General features: G+C 42.6%; 1 protein-coding gene across 2 annotated transcripts in view; it reads left to right on the forward strand.

The window, feature by feature from the left end:
- Positions 1-19,972, forward strand: part of SEMA5A (semaphorin 5A) — a 460,685-nt gene that overhangs the window by 6,442 nt on the left and 434,271 nt on the right. The gene's annotated exons all lie outside the window — the stretch shown is intronic.

Raw genomic sequence — 19,972 nt, forward strand, 5'->3', positions numbered from 1 at the left:
AAACCCATTACTGGAGTATATTGTGATGTGGAGAACAGGTTGAGGGAACAAGACAGAGGTCTGTGAGTTTGGTAGAATGTGCAGTGGTAGAACCAAGCAAGCAGGACTAGCTGCTTGCCACGGGTGGGTCCAAAGCTGGTCAGATCTCTGCTGTGTAATACAGATGGGTCCTTGGGTCTGGGACCTGCAGTGGGGACTTAACTGGTTCGGCTTGAGGGGCGAGGGGGTAGATGTGCCCCTGAGGCTGGGAAGTGGGGAGAGTCTTGTATGATTGTGGCTCTCTGGCTTGCTTTAGCCCTGCCACTGTTCCTCCCTTCTGACTCCAGCTCCTCCAGCCTCCTTTCCAGCCTTTGCCGAGTGAGTTCTCTTCTTTCTGCTTGGATTGCTTGCCCTCCACTTTCCTGGAAGGCTCACTGCTTCCAGATCTTGCTGCTTTGAGGGCTTTTGCTCAAGTGTCCCCTCTTCAGAAAGCCCCCTCAAATCACACTGTCTAGACTGCGTTCCCTCCTTCTGTCCTCTCTCTTCCCTCAGCCTTCTTTTTCCTCTTTGTGGCATTCTGCAGCAGCCCACCACACTGTATTCATTTCTTAAAGGCTTTCACCCACAGAGAATGTCCACTTAGGAGCAGAAGATGCTACTTTGTCCTTTGGTTATCTCCCTTGCCTAGACAGTGCCTGGTGTGTGCGCTGGCCTCAGTCCATCTGTGATGAGTGAATGAGTCAGTAAATGCCTTTATGCAGCATATAAATAGTATAGACTACAATATAGTATTCTAGATAAGGGACTGGGCTTGAACAAGACTTTTCAGGGCTAACTGTCAAAGCTAAACACTATTTATTTTCTTTACGTGGAGAAAAATGTTTCAAGTACCCCCAAAGTGATTTATTAGCATAGTCTTGAAATGCAAATATCTTTGTAAGCCAAAGATTATGTACTTCATATATCCTAATGCAGGGCCATTTGCCTAATAAGTAAATGCCTGTTAAATGAATTGATGACCTTGCTTGACTTGGAAATTAGCATAGAAACACTTTAAGTGTATTAGAACATTTTATGTATGTTAAAACATAAAAAATTGAAATTCAGGGATGTTGTTTACTTATTTAAAACAGCACTTTTCTCCTCCTGCCCCCCCATCCCCGCCACAAAAATTCCAGGGAAGATATTGTATCTTCATTACATATTTTCACACATTACCGAAATTTTAGAAATTCTAGACTATTTTAGAAATATGGCAGGCTTTCTTATTTTATTTCTGAGATTATGCCAATAAGCCTTGTGACTTAGCTGGATTTATAGTTTAATAAGCTGAAGCAGTTGAGTGGATAAACAGAATGTGGTATAGCCATGCGGTGGACTAGTATTCAGCAGTAAAATGAATGAACTCTTGATATATGCTGTAATATGTGTGAACTTCAAAACATTATGCTCAGTGAAAGAAGCCAGTCACAAAAGACCACATATCATATGATTCCATTTATATGAAATGTCTAGGAAAAGTAAACCTATGAAGACAGAAAGCAGCTTAGTGGTTGCCTGGGGCTGGGGACGGGAATGAGAAGAGCTGCAAATGGGCAGGCGAGTCTTTTGGGGATGACGGAAATGTGCTAAAACTGGGTTGTGGAGGTGGACACCCAACTCTGTACGTTTACTAAGAATAATTGAATTGTGCACTTACAATTTTATGGTATGTAACTTACACCTCAATATACTTGTTTAAAAAGAAAAAGAAACCTGAGACATAATCTCTAAAGTTAGAGTACGTTAAACCGCCAGTGGCCTAAACCAATCCTGCTGCGTTTACTGGGAATTGTGGCCCGTTTCTGTGACTTTCACAAAGCCTGGTGCTAGGCCACTGGATGCCGAGATGAGCAGCATTTCTTTGATGCTGAGGAACTTCCCGGGATGTGTATCTGAGCTCTGATCTCTGTTAGGAAACTGAGCAACCCAGGTTGTTTCCAGATGAGACCACAGAACTGAATTAAATCAATCCATTAAACCAGTCAGCCAGCCTAGCTGCTCAGTGTTCAGTGCACCCCAATTCCCAGTCTGTCTGTTGGAGTACACTTTGCTTCTGCCGCTTTTATTGTTGCATAGGCAGTGTGCTATGGGACATCTTTGAAAACACAGAATTCCTGGTCTCGTTAGCGCTGCAGGGTCTGGAACTCCCAGAGTATCGCTTTGCTCACCAAATGATGCTGCTTTCTTGTGATGGGGAAAAAGTTCTTGAAGCCTGCTTCTGTGACCTTGTACACTTTCATAGCAGGACATTGCTTCAGCTGGTGAGGCGGGTATTTCTAACAGCCAGACCCCCTGGTAGAATGCAGATTTTTAAATGCCCAGAGCCTGACCACTTATGGCAGGGGGCGGGAGAAGGGAGTGTGCTTTTTTTCCCTCCTTAGAAGGAAAAGAGTCATAGAATTGCTCCTAGCTCTTTCTGTTCTGCTTTGACATGTTTTGCAGTTAAAGCACAAGCTGAAATTAGGTTATGGGTAGAGATACATAGGAATTGCCTGTAATTTCCTTGCTCTTCGACTGCTGTCTCTGGGTGGAAGTGAATGTCTTTAGCTCTTCCCTCTTGTTTATTGCGACTTCCATCTGTTTAGTGCGTTAGAATCCTCTCTGCCTCCTGCCACGGGGCTTCCTCAGCTCTCTGGGCACCTCGCTCTCCCCACACCAGTTGGTTTCCACATGGTGACTTTCCGTGGGTGTGTTTATTTTGGCACAGAGGGTCTGAGCTCCAGATACGCTCAGCATGGCTTTCTGGGGCTGACTGGGACCCACCGGCCTTGAGAGCTCATATGCATCTCTCCATTAGTAATACAGTATTTTTATCCATTTCTGTGATGTTTTGGGCAAGCATTTTTTAACAGTGTTTAATTTCTTCAGCCCTTGTAGTTGTATGTGAAAACTGAGATTGCTAAGAGTTTTAAAACCTAATGCCATAGTTTAATTGACGTCTTACCCATCTTGTTTCTGACTTGCTCACTCTGAATTTGCCTCCTCCCAAACTTACAGCCTAACCTAGACACAAACTGAGTAAAATTGATCAAATGACCATGTTTTTCTATTACCAGTCCTAAAGTATTACTCAGCCTTGGTGACTGGTAAGAAATTATTTATGAGATTGCATTAATATTTCCTTCTGCTTATTAGATGGCAAAGGAGTGGGTGACATTTTTATTTTTGATGTCACTTTTGATGATTTTAATTGGTCAATAAAATACTGTTTAGGTGGGTACTTTTTTGTGGTTGTTTTCGTTCATTTTTGGTGAACTAGTGTTCTCCAGAGTTCAAGGATAACTACTTAAACACTCTCTTAAACAGATTGACAGCTTATCTGATTAGAGAAATTTCCATGTTGCCTTCAAAACAGGTATTTAGTTTTGAAACACAAGGAATAAGAAAATGATGCAATTTTCTTTTGTTTTATGACCTCCTTTAGAGTAGTTGTTGGTTTGTATTGGATTTGATAGCTGGAGTTGATCTAATTAAAGTAACATGTAGTATTACGTACAGAATTATGTGAAGACATTGTCCTAAGCGGGGAAAATGTGTTAGACCATTAGTTTTCATGATTTTTACTTTTTTCTAACCATTTCCTTTTCTGGAAAGCATCCAGATGTTAACACCAAATATTGATTTTGGACACTCGAATATGTGTAGGATCCTGACTTTACTCTGGCAGGATGAACACAGGGGAGAACTTTGAATATCCACATCCCAGCCAGGGCGGGAGAATATGTTCACTCCCTTCCAGCTGCTGGCGTCTCCTGACCTCTTGTCGTTCTGAAGTTTAAAATCAGAGGATCTTTGGCAACATGTCAGCCAAGGAAAACTCCTTTAAAGTTTGAGCTAAGAGTTAAAGGTTAGGCATTGTATTTATTGGAGTTTAATATTTCTGGGCTGTAAATATGGAAGAAAGATCATGTTGTACAGAGCAGGAGTCCAGTGCCCAGATGTTGAGCCTTTGCACAGGGTAAGGTGACCAGATGTCCCGTGTGGAAATGCGAATGCTGGCCTGTGGTTTCCTGTCCTTTCTGACAGTGCTGCTCCTCAAACGTCCTTTAATGGCTTCTTTTTCCCCATCAGAGGAATTCTCCTTTTTGCCTCCTTATCATGATCCCCCTTGCTAATCCAGCAACCTTTAATTGTTTTGTTCCACTTTCACTAGAAATTTTTGAGTCAAACCAAGCTTGAAACAGACGTCTTCTAACTGAACTTTTAGTGTCTAACAAGACCTAGCTCACTCTCTTTGCCCTCCTTTCTCTCTTTCAACTCTCTCCCATGTTAAGAGGAGGTTTGCTGGGTTTTGCATCCTGTGTCTGATACTGCCTGGTGTCTCCAGTACTTGGCTCTTTGCTGCGGGGTTTCAGAGTTGCTACTGAGATGACAGGGACCACGTTGGACAGGTTCTTTTGCCCAGAGTCTTGTTCCTGGGGTGCTTCATGTTGGCTCTTATAGACAGGTATATGACAGGAATGTGAAGGCTATTTAGTTCCATCCCATTTGCTTCACATTTGATGATGCTCTCAAGCTGTGAAGAGCACGCATCTGCTTATCAGGTAACTCTCTTTGAGGAGAAAACTACTTGCAGCAAGTGGCCATGATAGAAGAGTCTTGGTCATGATAGATAAGAGCAGAAGCCTTGGGGCTGTGCTTCTCAGGGCCCTCTCTCTTCTCTGCCTTTGAATCACTCTCATTTCCTTGGCCCTGGTCACACCACAAGGGTGGTGCTGGGCAGGCGGGGATATCTGAACCCATGTGCTTGAGTTGCAAGTATTTCCCACTCTCCCTATCCACCTCCATTTTTTTTACAATGCACATCTTAAACTAGTACTTTTCTTCAGCTTTCTATACTTAAAAATGCCACCCTGCATGTAAATTGCGCAGTGGTTGTAGGGTGTGGCTGCGGGGTAGAGATGGGGAGGTAGGAGAGGGAACCTCTGTGTGGAGCTCTGCAAGTCCAGGCAGTGCATATTGGCTGTCTCGGCTTTCCAAGCTCTCCAGAGCACGCCTGGAGCCAAACTTGCTCTCCATCTTCCAGCAGTGATGGAATTCCCAGGTCCTATCACCAGCCTGTGAAAAGAAATCATTCAGGAAACTGCAAGCTGGCGAGTAAGAATTGCAAAGATTCATTCACTGGAAAGCTTACACCTGCAAATGTTATTTAACTTTGGACAGTTTCTCCAGGCCCACCTGCTGGGTTTCTGTCTCAGAGGTTTATCTCGGAACAGAGGAAAGCCCGTGAAGATTCCCAGTGGAGATCTTATGGGACGCATCCCAGAAATGATATTAGCAAAAGGGCCTTCAGGGTGTCCCACACCTCACTCATCCCTGACCTAGGAATCTGTGTAGTAAGGTCACATTTCTAGAACTTCATGGAGTAACTGTAAATGATTGGACTTTAGTGGCTAAAACTATAAACTGTGGTTTATATGTGGCAGATAGTTTATATCTTCTCAGTGGTCAGACACCCTATGAATGAAAATGCCTTGAAGACGTTTTTTAGAGGAGAATCTCTTGATGAATTAATTGTTTATTGAGGTAGGCTCAAGAAAACTAATGCTTTGAACTTGGACCATGGCTAGAAGGAAGATTGACTTGCCCACCGTGAGGAGCAGAATACAGAGGGTAGCACAACTTAAGTTTTTGATTAGGAAGAAGGGTATTTCTCAATGTCTACGTAGTATTTAAAAGGGGCTTTTTTTCTCATATAATGGAAATTAGAACAGAAAATCATGCACTCCAGATTCAAACACAGTTTAGAAGTTCATTTGATTTCTTTGTTGTGGCTGGTGGAGGGGAGTAGTAGAGGCTTTGGAGTGAGTTTGGGAAAGAGAACTCCTGATAAGTATTCTTCATTTGGTCTTTGTGACCCTCAGCTTGTTGATAATCTCAGAAAATCTCAGTTTTCCTTCTAGTGGCCAATTGCTCTGCACTCTTCTCTCAAGAGGGAAAAGAATCGTCTTGAGCTCTCAGCCAGTGAGTATAGATTAGAGGAGAAATGCAGTAAGGTGCGGGTCTTGTTATCTAATTCTCCAAAGTGTTCCCCTACATACCACCCAGATCCTTGTCCTCTTTCTGAACCCTCAGCTCCATCTGTGAGTTGGTTTGGGGTCGACATTAAGGAGGGACGCAGAAAGGAAAGGATCACCCTGAATAATCGCGACTTCTCTGCGCTCCAGAGAATGTTGGTTCCATTTAGTCTCTTTTTCTTTTATAAAGTCGACAGTGGCTTTTTCTTTCCTCCTCTTGCATCTGAGACAGTAATCATTTTTTTGGCAAAAGCAGTTAACAGCTCCTATCCTTCCCATCTTAGTGAGTTTGGGATCTGCGGAAGAGCCACATTACGACATGGTTTGGCATGGGAACGCAGCTGCCATGGCCTGGAACGCTGGCTGACTGGCCCCTTGGGGTGGGCACCCCTGTGGCCCATAAAACGCAGCTACCAGTTCACCTCCGAGGATCCGTAATCAAGAGTCTCCTTAATTACTGGCAGTAGCGCATGAACTTTAATGCAGTTTTGGATTTGTCTCTAAGTGCCTTTCAGTGGCTTTAAGTTTTTGTTTTTTAATTAAAAGAGTATGTTCCCTGAAGAACTGGCTTTGGGGTCCAGATTTCCTGCCTTGAGGTTGTAGGAGACAGCACTAAGTGGGAAGAATAAGGATTGTGATTGGGGGCTTGTCAAAATCATCATTAAGAGATATATTAGTGGTTACCAGAGGAGAAGGGGGCTTGGGGGGAGTGGGCGAAAGGAATAAAGGGGTACTTATGTATGGTGATGGATAAAAATTAGACTCCTGGGGGTGAGCACGATGAAGTGTATTCAGAAATTGATAAAGAATAATGTCCACCCGAAATTATACAGTGTTATAAACCATTATAGTCCTAATGAGATTGCTTGGGGAAAAAGTAAAAGAGACCTGGACAAAGGGTACAATTAGCGAATGGCTCAGGATGAAGACTGGTGTGGGAGATCCCCAGGGCAAGTGGCCTTTGTGGGTTCTTTTTTAATTGCACTTTTGAGTGAACACAGGGTTGGTAACCAGGTTTAATTATTCCTGCAGGGGTAAATTTATGAAAACAAATCAAAAGCATGTTAGGGAAGGCTTCTGGCCTGAAAGTGTATAGGTTGCTTGTGTTTATCTTTGTTTCTCTTCAGGTGAGGGCCACTGTGTCTTTTGAAACCTAACTGTTATGATTGACTTTGACTTCTGCCAGTTAGCCATTTTCCTGATAATGGCATTGTGATCCAGATATATTACAGTTTATGTCAGATATAAAAGCCCCTGTTGAAGGGGACCATCAGTGCCACCCAAATCCATCTCTTGTCTTTCCTATCTGTGGGAAGAAAAAGATTTAGTAGATGTCTTTATATAAGAATTTGGAGTTAGACTTTTAAGAATGAGTCAAAAGCTAAAGGAATTCCTTTAAAGACATAATTAGGGGCACATATGAAACTTGTAAAATAGGCAAGGTTGAAACGCTTTGCTTTTCTGGGCAAATGGGAGATTGTTAGCCGTTTCCTTTTCCCACATTAGCTTCCAAATGATTAATTGGATATATTTAATTAAATGCTCCACTTTTAAAAGGAGTGGAAGCCCAGGGAGTATTCTGAAAATAGTATCAATTGTTTTGTATTGATCTACGATATACGACATGGCTTGCTTATACTTAGAGAAAAGACTGTCAATTCTATATTCATAATCTTTTTAAAATTATTATTTAACTATTGGTTCTAATGTGAAAAATATTTTTTAAAAATCTTATGCACAATCCCAAAAATTCCCTATCATGAAATTCTTCTCCTTTACTGCATTCCAGAGGAGCAAGCCAGTATTGAAAGTGGAAGCACATTGTTGTTGCTGCCATAGCAAGTTGAAATGTTTGGAGAGGTAGCTAGGCTATTTTTCATGAGTTCACGTGTGTCCTGTGGTGACCAATTTCTAATGATCCAAAATTAGTCATGGGATCTTGGGCGTGACTGTGCTAAGAACTCAGACAATTGGCATATTCAACATCTTTGAATTGTTACCTTAAATCTAACACTATGATTGATTGCTTTGGTCAAACAATATATCATTCTTTGAAGAAAACAAAAGGATAACCTCTAATTGTGAACAAAGAGATCAGAAACTATGGAGTTTGTGCTATACAACATGAGTGCTGAATAAAATTGGGAGCAGTTTCAGGCTGTTGGAAGATGACAGTCTCTTGGTGATGAGGACAGTTGACTAACTAACAGGGACATTTTTATTATATTTGTAGGGGCATAAAGGAGAACAGCTGAGATTTTTTTCTTCTTTTGTTTTGTTTACATGAAAAGAAGGTCAAAGGAGAAGGTTGATTGGACTCCCAGGCCAGGAAAGGCTTGGTTATCACAGTGGCCTTTCCTCTGTGGAAAGAAGAAGAGGAGTTGCAGTTACACATGTTCCCCCCAATCATCCTAGAGACAGATGACCAGTTCACTTTGAAAGGATTGTGTTTACATTTCCCCATGTCTAGAGAAACACTTCGTTATTAAATATGTGCCCAGCATACAATTGTCCTTTTCAGTGTTCATTGATTACTGTTTTTCCCTAAGGTTTTTTTGTTTGCTTGTAAAGTAATCCATAGTTTACAAAAGGATGGGCTAATTTTAATTTTTAATAGCTTTATTCTGACAAACCTTTTTTGTTGTCTTAATTCAACTTGATGTGGCAAACAGGAAGTGGATTGATTTAAAGGAAGAGAAATGCATTTGGTTGAGTCATAGCGTCTTATTTGTTGAATGTTGACTGCCTCCTAATTGGTATAACCATTCCATAGGATTCTGGAATTTGGAAGACACCATTGAGGCTGACCAATGCATGCCATGGTCTGCATGCAGGGCCTTTTCTAAACCCTCATAGGGAGATGGTGATGTATTATGCTCTTAAAGAGGGGCTCACATAGGGTCTCCGTTTTAACGTGGGTCATTCATTTTTACTGTAGTCCAGAGGAGCACAAGGGTGAAAGATGGCATTGGTTGTCCAAGAAGTGTTTACTGGAAACTTCCTCTGTGCTAGACCCCAGGCCCTGCCCTGGGAATATAGCGTGTAGAGGACAGAGATGGTTTCTGCTCTCTTGGTGACTGTTTTCCAGCTGGGTGTTCCTTATCTTAGCATGGATGCCATTCTTCTCCAGTGTTTCTCCACAACCTGAACCGATGCTTCAGGTGCAGTCAAACCCTGAGGATTCTCTAGGGCCTCAAGCCAGGATGGTGATGTTGGTGGGTGGGAGGAAGAGTTGGGCATAGGAACAATTGGAAAAATTCCCCTGTTTCCACACCCTCCAGGCAGGTCTTCCTCACTTGCTGGGACTAAAGGGAGTGGTGGAGGTATGGAAGGTGGTACCCCGCTAGCACAGACACATGGTTGGTTCCTGGCCCAGGGCTCAGTGTGCATAGCCACACCCATCAGAGTACATGCAGCCAGGATATGACGTTTTCAGTTGTAGTTCCCTATGAGCAGATAGGGCCTGCAAATCAGAAATGGCTTCAAGATTGCTCAGGAGAAGATAGAATTGTTCATAGGCTTCCTTTTCAGGATCATAGAAAAGTTTGCAGTCTGCTTCATCTCCTTGGGATGGCTCAGAGCCATTACTCTTGAGGGAGCTGGATGCTGAGACCTCTGTATGTTGAGCTCACTCTCTCTCATGGCCCCAAATGGGCAATATGTCTCTTGGTGTTTTTTAGGGATAAAAATCATATAATCCGCCTTTGTTGCAGGCCTGTGTTTTCCACTGTCTATTGTACTTTGCAGTTATGATAGAGAAGCCAACCTTTCCTGAAATTGAAGAACCTCAAGATGAAAAGGAGAATTGGCACTGGAGCATCAGAATGAAGCTGCTTAAGACCACTCCTGATGAGCCTTCCCTGCTGGGACCACACCCTCCTGCCTCTCACTGATTTCCTAGCCCCTTAGCACAGAGTCCAGGTTGAAGCAAACGCTCCTTCTTAGCTTGATTCCAGCATGTTGGTCAAGATTCCCTAGTTAGACCGTGTGCTTCCGGAGAAGGATCATTTCTCTGTGGTATAAGCCTTCTGTGAATCCTAAACGCTCGTTTTGTCCGAGTTGAGCCGTCATCAGTGGGTTTACATGACGTCAGAATGCCAAAGACTTCAAGACTTCAAGGACTTCAGTTTCTCAAGTTGTGTGCAAATGCAATCGATTCATCATTTCTCATTACGTCGGTGTTTGTGAACCGCAAGAGTTAACTTTGTCCTTTGATGTGAACCTGAGAGAGAAGCCACTTGTTTGGGCATAAGTGTTGGCAAATATTTTGGAAATAAAGAAGAGAATATTATAAGGGAGCTTTTTTTTTTATCCCAGAGTGTTGTTTGAGACTTGAAGAGTTTATAAATTATGTGTATTGTTTCCTTTTGGATGTTTAATTTGGGTAAATATGTTTGTTACGATTATCCATCAAGTTATATGCAGCCGTGAAAGACTCTACACATAAAAAATGTGGCTACTGGTGTTAATGGGAATATCTGAAGTCTTCCACCAGCACCTGCAGCCCTGTGTGAACATGAATTTTCTTTTTAACATGTGGTCTATCCCTTCATGGCATAACTCAACACAACCAAGAGTTGCTGACTTTACTCATGACACACATCTCTGGAAACACGAGTCTAGGAAGGCTGGTGAATGCAGAGATGAAGAACAGCAAGGGAGATTATGACTAAATGCCTCGTACTAACAAATGCCCCTGAGCCCTCTCTCTGTCTTCCCAACCATCTTCTTTTTTTTGGGGGGGAAGATTAGCCTTGAACTAACATCTGCCACCAGTCCTCTTTTTGCTGAGGAAGACTGGTCATGAGCTAACATCCATGCCCATCGTCCTCTATTTTATATGTGGGTCGCCTGCCACAGCTTGGCTTGACAAGCGGTGCATAAGTCCGAACCCGGGATCTGAACTGGTGAACCCCAGGCTGCTGAAGCAGAACCTGTGAACTTAACCACTGCCTGACCAGGCTGGCCCCCCAACCCTCTTCTTGACATTGCTTTATCTTCAGAGGTGATGCTGGCCACTGGCCTTGTTGGATACTTTGTTGAGTCTGTTTGAACGTGACGCCTTTTGGTTTTATGGTGCTTCAGTTTCAGATAACTGTGCTGAAGGCTGCAGTCCCAGTGATCTGAGGAGGAGTAAAAGCAGTAAGGATCTGAGTATTGAAGTGGAAGAAAGAGAATTTAGCAATACATCAGCTTGCCAAAAAATACTTTTATTTCACAATTTTCCCCTCTTGCTGAAGAGCTTTAAGCAGAATGGATGAATAACTGAAAGCTAACTTCATATTACTTTCAAATATACCCGTGGACTTTTATAAGGATTGAAATATGAGGAGGAGGCCAGTATCTGAAAGCATGTTACTCATTTATAATGTGAAAAAAAAAAACATTTTGGCCCCAGTTCAGTGACTGTCTTAATGATGTTGGCAGAGGCCTTTATAAGTCAGTGTCTGAAGTAGGCCTTGCATAAAGACCTTGCGTGTTTTATTTTGTTTTAATTGAAGTTTATTAGTAGTAATTTCAGTTCAGTAGTTTAACATGAAACAAAGGCCACCGTCCTATGTCCTGAAGCCCTTGAGAGGAGCCATGCAGCTGGCAGGGGAGCAGGCAGGGGAAGCGTGAGCTCCCAGCTGCACAGGCAGAGGCAGGCTGCCTTCTGCAGACGGACAATGGCATCCTGAGCTCTCGGAAAGGTGCTGACAAGCCTGGAAGCCAGAGGGGAGGCTGGGGACTTTTGCTTTAATAGTACGGGGTGGAAACGATGTGAGGCAGAGCTGGCACACTGAGCTAGGCAGCTCTTCTCACCCAAGGCCTGGCCGCCATCCTTATGATGGGTCCTCAGACCGTGATGTGGCCGACAGCTGGTTGTGCTTTCAAAACTGGAAGGGAGACTTGCAGTCATAGCCAGAACCATCCAGCACTACAGCTGTCTCAGCTCCCAGAAAGGCTGCCCTCCTGCCTATCTTTGTGGATTTTCTGGAAGTACAAAAACCTGCAAATGTGATTACCTTATCTTAAGAACTACCTAATGGCAACAAAAGCAGAAATAAACAGGTGGGACTACATCAAACTGAAAAGCTGCACAGCAAAGGAAATCATCAACAAATGAAAAGGCAACCTATGGAACGGGAGAAAATGTGTTTGTAAATCATATATCTGATAAGGGGTTAATATCCAAAATATATAAAGAACTCACACAACGCAATAGCAAAAAATACTCCCAATAAAAAATAGGCAAAGGATCTGAATAGACGTTTTTCTCAGGAAGACATACAGATGGGCAACAAGTACATGAAAATGTGCTCAACATCACTAATCATTAGGAAAGTGCCAATCAAAATCACAATAAGCTATCTCCTCACACCTGTTAGAATGGCTATCATCAATAAGACAAGAGATAACAAGTGCTAGCCAGGATGTGGAGAAAAGGAACCCTTGGGCACAGTCGATGAGATTGTAAATTGGTGCAGCCACTATGGAAAACAGTATGGAGATTCCTCAAAAAATTAAAAATAGAACTAGCATAGGATCCTGCAATCCCACTTCTAGGTATTTATCTGAAGAAAATGAAAACACTAATTCAAAAAGATATCTGCACCCCCCATGTTCACTGCAGCATTATTTCCTAATAGCTAAAAACTTGAAACAACGTAAGTGTCCATCAATGGACGAATTGATAAAGAAGATGTGGTATATCTATATACAATGGAATATTATTCAGCCATAAAAGGAAGGAAATCTTGCCATTCACAACAACATGGATGGACCTTGAGGGCATTATCCTAGGTGAAATAAGTCAGACAGAAAAAGAAAAATACCATGTGATCTCACTTACATGGGAATCCTAACCAAATAAACCCTGAACTCATAGATACAGAGAACAGATAGGTGGTTGCCAGAGCTGGGGGAGGGGGAGTGGACAAAATGGGTGAAGGGGGTCAAAAGATACAAACTTCCAGTGTTAAAAAACAAGAACTAGCTAATCATAAAGGCTTGCCAGATCCCTGGAGCTAGATCCTCCTGAAATTGCCTAGAGATGCCTGGCTCCCAGGTGAAACAGTTTTTCTACCGGGGAGTATAGGCAAACAATGTAGTTCTCTTATTTCCAGCTCAGGGCCCTCTTATCCCCTCACTCTTCTCAAAAGAAAGTACATTAAATAGATAAACTCTTTTGTTTCTATGATTTATTGCTATGCAGCAAGTAATCCGCTAATTTAATGACTGAAGACAATAATTTGTTATTCTCTCTCACAGTCCTTTGGGGCTCAGTCCTGGGCTGGGCTCAGCTGGGTCGTTCTCCTTGGGTCTCTTATGCAGCTGCAGACACGTGGTGGCTGGGGATGGTGTCATCAGAGGCTTCACAGACCCGGATGTTTAAGATGGCTTCACTCACAGGTGTGGCACCTGAGGGTCCTGCTATGTGGCCTCCCTCCTTACATTGAGATATAGTATATAAATATAGATATAAATGTAGTACTTATGTAGGGGAGGAAAAATATGCCCCTACCCTCTAGGTTCTTCTGGCTAGTCTAAGAAGTAAATTGGCGTGTGACAGAATAATAGGAGAAAATCAAACAAGGTTTAATAACACATATACATGGGAGAGACCCATGAAAACTGAGTAACTCGCCAAAATGGCTGAGGCCACCACCTTAAATACCATCTTCACCTAAAGACAAAGAGGATGTTGGGGGTAGTTGTTTGTGACTTCAAAGGGGAGGAGGGCAATTCACATGGAGACGGAAAAGCAAATGTTTGGTAAACAAATGTTTGCCATGCCCTGCAGAGACAATGGGACGTGGAGAGGACTTGTATCAAATGGGCCTTGCTGGGTTCCTCCCTGTCTGCTACACCTGGTTTATATTATTCTATGGTTATCTATGGTATTAACTCCTTCCTGGAACAGGCCTTCTATCTGAAATTCATCTGGGTAGTTAGAGGGAAGGTCAAAGTTTCTTCCTGGATCTTTTGTTCTTAAAAATAATGAAGCCAAAGAGACACATTTTGGGGTGGCAAGTTCTGATCCACTGCAGTTATGAGAGTGGATTTTGGATCTAGATGGCCAGATTTGTAGCTCAGTTCTGCCACTTACCAGGTATGAGAAGTTGAGGAATGTATTCTATCTCTCCGTGCTTTACTTTCCTCAATTCTGAAATGGTAAGAGTAGTTTCTACCTTGTTTGGGATTTTGTGGAGATGAGAGACTGTTAATGCATGTAAATTGCCTGCTGCAAGTGTTAGCAAGTATTAGTGTTGTGATGATTCAGCGAATAGAAATTCTCTTGACAAGCCAGGGTGGGGTTAACATCTTCCTCTACTCGAAAGCACATTGCACAGTGCCCTTGGATCAGCTCCTCTGTAGGTCACCTGCATAGGAGGCCTGCACAGCGGTGGAAGGGAGGTTGGAGCAAAAAGTGGAATTTGCTAAAAATAAAAACAGGACTGGAAATTGTCCCTTGACTTTGCATAAAAACAAATGTCTCTTGACTTTAGGAAAAAGTAAAATAAATGTTGGTGATTTCTTATCGGTTTGTGCTGGGCATCTTCTGCTTGCCCCTGCAGATCTCTGTGGAGCCTTCTCCAGGCTTGCAGAGGTTCAACTGTGCAGACTGCATCTAAGGCTTGCTAGCCCTCTGCTTCTGGCTGGCTTCCTCCATGGGAGCCCTGGAGAGGATGGAGTAAGGAGGGCACAGGCCATGAGTTGTGTCCATGGGCTGGCTACATCCTCTACCTAAGGCCTCAGTGCCCATCAGGGGCCCTCCACACAGCCCCTCTAGGGCTCTCAGACCTGAAAAATGCTCCCTCCTCCCAGCCTGGTAGGCTTAGAGGTGGTAGCTGAGCCAGCTCTGACTTCCCTTGGCCCTGAACTATGACTTATGTTTCCCTCCCCTTTATCAATACTCCCTGTGTGATGATACCCACATGGTATGTGCCCTCGGTCCCTGCTGGATCCTCGATGCCCCATCCGCAGGATGACCGCATTAATATCCATTTTCACCTGGTTTTGTGATAGCTGCTCCTCTCAGCAAAGGGGAAGAATGTGAGAAAATGAAAACTCAAAAACTCATTGTCTTTACTAGTGTGTGTGAAGAGCTTTGCAGATGGATGCATTATCTTGAATTCACTGACAACCCTGCATGGAAGGTATTGTCCTATTATTTGAGTGGTCACATAAAGCTCCCATAAAGTCACAGAAAGCATTTAGGGGTGAACCAGATCATGTGACAAGAAATAAGATCATGTGCTGAAACCAGGACCAGAATCTTGGCCTTCCGATCACCCACACCTCACTGGCCACCCATGAGGCTGGAACCAGGGACTCGAACTTGCACCTTGAAGCTGAGCTGCTGCAGGGCTTCTCGGACCTTCACTTGCTTATGGTTCTCTGGGAAGAAATTACCTCCGGAGCTCAACTAAGGGCTGACAGTACTTCCATTGAAAATTAGGAGCAACTATGTTCTAGGTCAGCCTCTCTAGGCTAGGTAATTCTTGTTTTGCAAGCTGACGTCTTCATTGGGCAGTGGATAGCTGGTTTGTATAATTAAAGGCACCTGTATATGCTGTGAATTAGTTCTGATAAAATCAGTAAACTATATTATCCTGGGGTAGCCCTTATAAATATGGTCTAAGATATACTTAATCTCACATAGATAAACATGCAAATATCTATTTACTGATTGGTGTATACACACACATCCCGCTTGGCTTTCTAGCTTAATCCTCAACTTAGATGTTTGTTATCCCCAGCCTTTACTGTGCTTCTGGATAACTGATGTGAATGGGACAGAGAAGGGCTCTCCTGACTCATGCAGAGTCCCCCCTTCTTTCCAGTATTTGTATGTCCTTGGGAAGCATTTGGTAGCAAGAACTTTGGAACTCAATGTACAATACAAGCTTTATGGCAGGTCGTATTCTAGATGAAGTGTGTGGCTTATTAATAAGGAAAATTCTTTTGATTATTTTTCTATTTATTAATAACTCCAAAGTGGTTCCCAGTTTTCTGGAACTCCTCATAATTCTTTAAAATATGATTACATGGCAACCATTGGAGTAATTCTTCATGATAGGACCACAGAGATAGATAGTCCAAATAATCCAAGTTTTGCTCCAGATTCAATTACTTCACATTTATAGAACTTTAATCTTCCTAATATGCCACGTCTGTCATACTATTTTCCTGCCCCTCTGTTGATTCGTGCTGAAAGAAAAAGCATTTTTGAGTCTGACGTCCATGGAATTTTGACCTCTCTGAACACCTTACCCAACTTTTCTCATTCTAGTCCCACTTCACCCCAGGGGTCTTAGCAGCAACAGTGCCTAGAAGCTAGTGGGGGCATTTTTGGTTGCCCTTAAGGACTGGGGGTGCTCCTGATATTTGGGGCCCAAGGGCCAGCACAGCTGTTATCATCTGCTACCATGCCTTGAAGAGTCCTTGTCCCTTCTGGCTTGGAATCCAGCTCTTTCTCAAGTCTCAGCTCATTCTGGGCTCTCAGGGAACACGTTGCGCTCATCTTACCTGTTCCTAAAATTCTTCTGCTTTTGCTGTCACTGCCAATCAATTGATGGAAATATTAGGTTAAACCAAGGATTGACAGTTTTCTTGCAAAGGACTGAAGAGTAAATATTTTTGACTTTGAGGGACACATAGTCTCCATCATGACTGCTTGTTTTTGCTGTCCTATCATGAAAGCAGCCATTGGCAGTATGTAAAGGAGTGGGCATGGCTGTATTCCAATAAAACTTTATTTACACAAATAGGCAGAAGTCCAGATTTGGCCCATGGTCTGTAATTTTCAACCCCTGGTTAAACCAAATGAAATAGCTATTTTTGTAGTTCAAAAATAGTCAACTATTGGCAATTTCATATGATTAAAACTAATATATTGTATACTTTGTTTTAAACTCATCGTTTGAATGTATGTCTCATTTCTACCCCAAATAGATCTTAATCTCTCTCATTCTTTCTCTGTGTGTGTTCTTTTTTGTTTGTTTGTTTCATTTTAGCCTCCCATGATGTCTCAGTCAAAGCCTTAAATATTTTGGGCATCTAATAAATATATGTTTAGTACATAACTAAAGCACAGAACCCTAAACTTAAAACCTGTTCGCTGGAAGAAAACTTACAGTTTATTAAGTATTCTCTCAGTTACTGTAAAAAGTGTTTATGTTTGTGATTACATTGATCGTGGGGGAGAGTTTGCTAAGACCTTATACTGTGACCAAAGGGATTTTTGTGATTATTGTGGTGGTGGTTGTTACCATCTGAATTTGTTTCCTAGGGCTGTCATACACACCCTTGGTGGCTTAAGGCCATAGGAATTTGTTCTCTCACAGTGCTGGCAGCCAGGAGTCTGCAATCAAGGTGCTGGTAGGGTTGGTCCCTATGGAGGCTCCGAGGGAGGTTCTGTTCCATGTTCTTCCTTGCTTCTGGTAGTTGCCCTCAGTCCTTGGCGCTGCTTGGCTTGTAGATGCATCAGTCCAGACTCAACCTCAGTTGTCGTGTGGCATTCTCCCTGTGTGTCCCTCTTCTTATATTGGCCCCAGTCTTTGGATTAGGACCCACTGTAATCCACTCTGGCCTCATCTTAATTTCACTAATTATATCTGCAAAACCTTATTTCCAAATAAGGTAACATTCTGAGGTTCCAGGTGGGCATGAATTTTGGGGGGTGGGGGGACACTATTACACTATTCAACCCAGTGCACCACCCATAAGGGAGTGAGGCAGAGTGCTTGGTGTGGGAGGGGGCATGATGCTGGCGTCATGACAAGCTGCCACGGGTCCTCAGAGACCTTTGCTGCCCCTAGGGATAGTCCCAAGTTATTTGCTTTGGACCTGGAGCAGAGTTAAGTTTTTGAGTGGTTAATAAATATTTGCTGATTTTAATTTGCCTGTGAGCCTCTTCTTGTAGACCGAGTGTTGACAAAAGAGAGGTCACGCCGGAGGTGATTATGGTGTGGTAATGATGACTGATCCTTGATAACTCCCTGCTGAAACACTGAGTCATGTCATCTTCCCTTTGGTCCCTCTTTATATCTTTTTATACATTTGTATGATAATTTAGAGACACTTAGCTTAGATTGTGTTTAATGGTTTTGATTTCTGAGCTTTTATAAACAATTTTACACAATATAGAGTAGTTGCAATTACAGCTAAAATTTGAAAAATAGGCTGTGAAGTTTTCTCCCTTTACAAATGTTTACAATTCCTGTGTTTTTATGGGATTTATGAGCATGATTAACTTTGTCATTTTAGAAATTGAAACCACCTTCTAAGAGAAATGGCAGTGCAGGAGCCTACATCTCTAATGGGACTATGATAAGATAAGGCTCTGGAAAGGAGGCGACATTTAAACATTTCAAATAACAAACTACTGCCACTGGGCCTTATTCAATTCTTCTACCCACATCTTATTGTTCTTTGTGGGGGCTCCACTTGTTGCTTACACCTTCTCTTATGTATGCTTCATTTTTCGGTTTCATTATTCTTTTGATTGGAAGAGTTAATTCCCATTTTACCTAAATAAAGAACAGATTTCTTCATCCTATAATAGATTTTAAATACTCTTTTATTAGCTCTGTAAATCAAATCACCTTTATCACTTACTAATTGGTTTATCTTGTAAAATTTCTTATATCTTTATCTTACTTAAACTCAAGATACGGATGTGTGTAGTAGTTTGGAAAAGAAAAAAATTACCTCCGAGAAACTGTTTAAATAATGTTATAAGCAGTTGCATCGTCCTTGCTACATAAAAGGCTGCATGAATTCAGTGTCAGTTGAAGACCAATTCTATCCAGAACTTTGAAGAAGTTCCACAACTGTATCATAAAAGGAGAAGCTAAATTATATTAAGGCTTGTTGTTGGAGGCCACATTTAGGAGACTTCACTTGCTATTAAATGTTATTAATTCCGTAGTTGTTACGACGCTCAAAGGCTTGGTTTAGTTTTCCAGGTTAAATTTGTTCGTAGTAGAAGTCCAGGAATTAAAACCATTCAGGAGAGTGAGCAATCATCCGAGACGCACCTCCCTTTATTCTCACTTGGCCCGTTGTCTTTTCCTCATTTTCTCTCTCCTACATGTAACCTGGCTGCTCCAGAGGTCTGAGATCATTCACTACATTAGTCCAGTCTTGCTTTTCTTCTAGAAATTGTCAACATCCTTTATCGAATAATCCATGGATGTAGGCGCTGTGTTAGGCTGCGAAGGTGACAAAGGAGGGCAGAAGTGAGGTCTGTTGGGAAGGTTCCCTCCATGCAGACGGAGCCGCTTATACAGAGGCCCCTGAGCCCATGTTCTGGAGCCCAAGACAGTCTTGGTCCTTAGGGAACAGCTGGAGCCCTCAGGGTGCCCTGGACCCCTAGAGCAGGTGAAGGAGGAGCTGGGGACAGGTGTGGCAGCAGCCCTACCTGAGAGTCCCCTTTGGTATCTTCACCCCTGTGTGGACATCAAGCAGGTGCTCTCAACTTGTGCTCTCCTTCCTGGAAGATGCTAGGCTTCCTCCCCAGAGCCAGATAACCACAGATACTGCACATTGTCATGCAGGGAAGCCCAGAACCCAGCAGAGGAAGGGAAGCCCCGTCCCTGAGTTGAAGAGCATTCTTGCCGAAGACTTGAAGGACTGTTGACATGAAGGCAGGTTTTCCCTGTCATTTGTGGGACCAGAGGAAAGAACTAGGACCATTGGGGGGTAAACAATAATTTAGAGCCGTGAAGAAATAGAATGGGCTGGCTTGGCGAGCTCAAATGGGCTTGATAAACCACTTAGCAGGAATATGCAGAGGGCGTTAAATCCTGAATAATTAGCCTCGGAGGTTGTTACATATCCATCATTATTTTTGTTTTAGTTTGTATTCCGGAATCATTATTTCTAGACAGAGGAACTTTACATATTTTTAACAAAATAAAAAAAATTTAGGATGGTTTTAGATTTAT

The sequence above is a fragment of the Equus przewalskii genome, chromosome 20, assembly GCF_037783145.1.
Source record: "Equus przewalskii isolate Varuska chromosome 20, EquPr2, whole genome shotgun sequence".
In the NCBI taxonomy this organism is placed as follows: domain Eukaryota; kingdom Metazoa; phylum Chordata; class Mammalia; order Perissodactyla; family Equidae; genus Equus; species Equus przewalskii.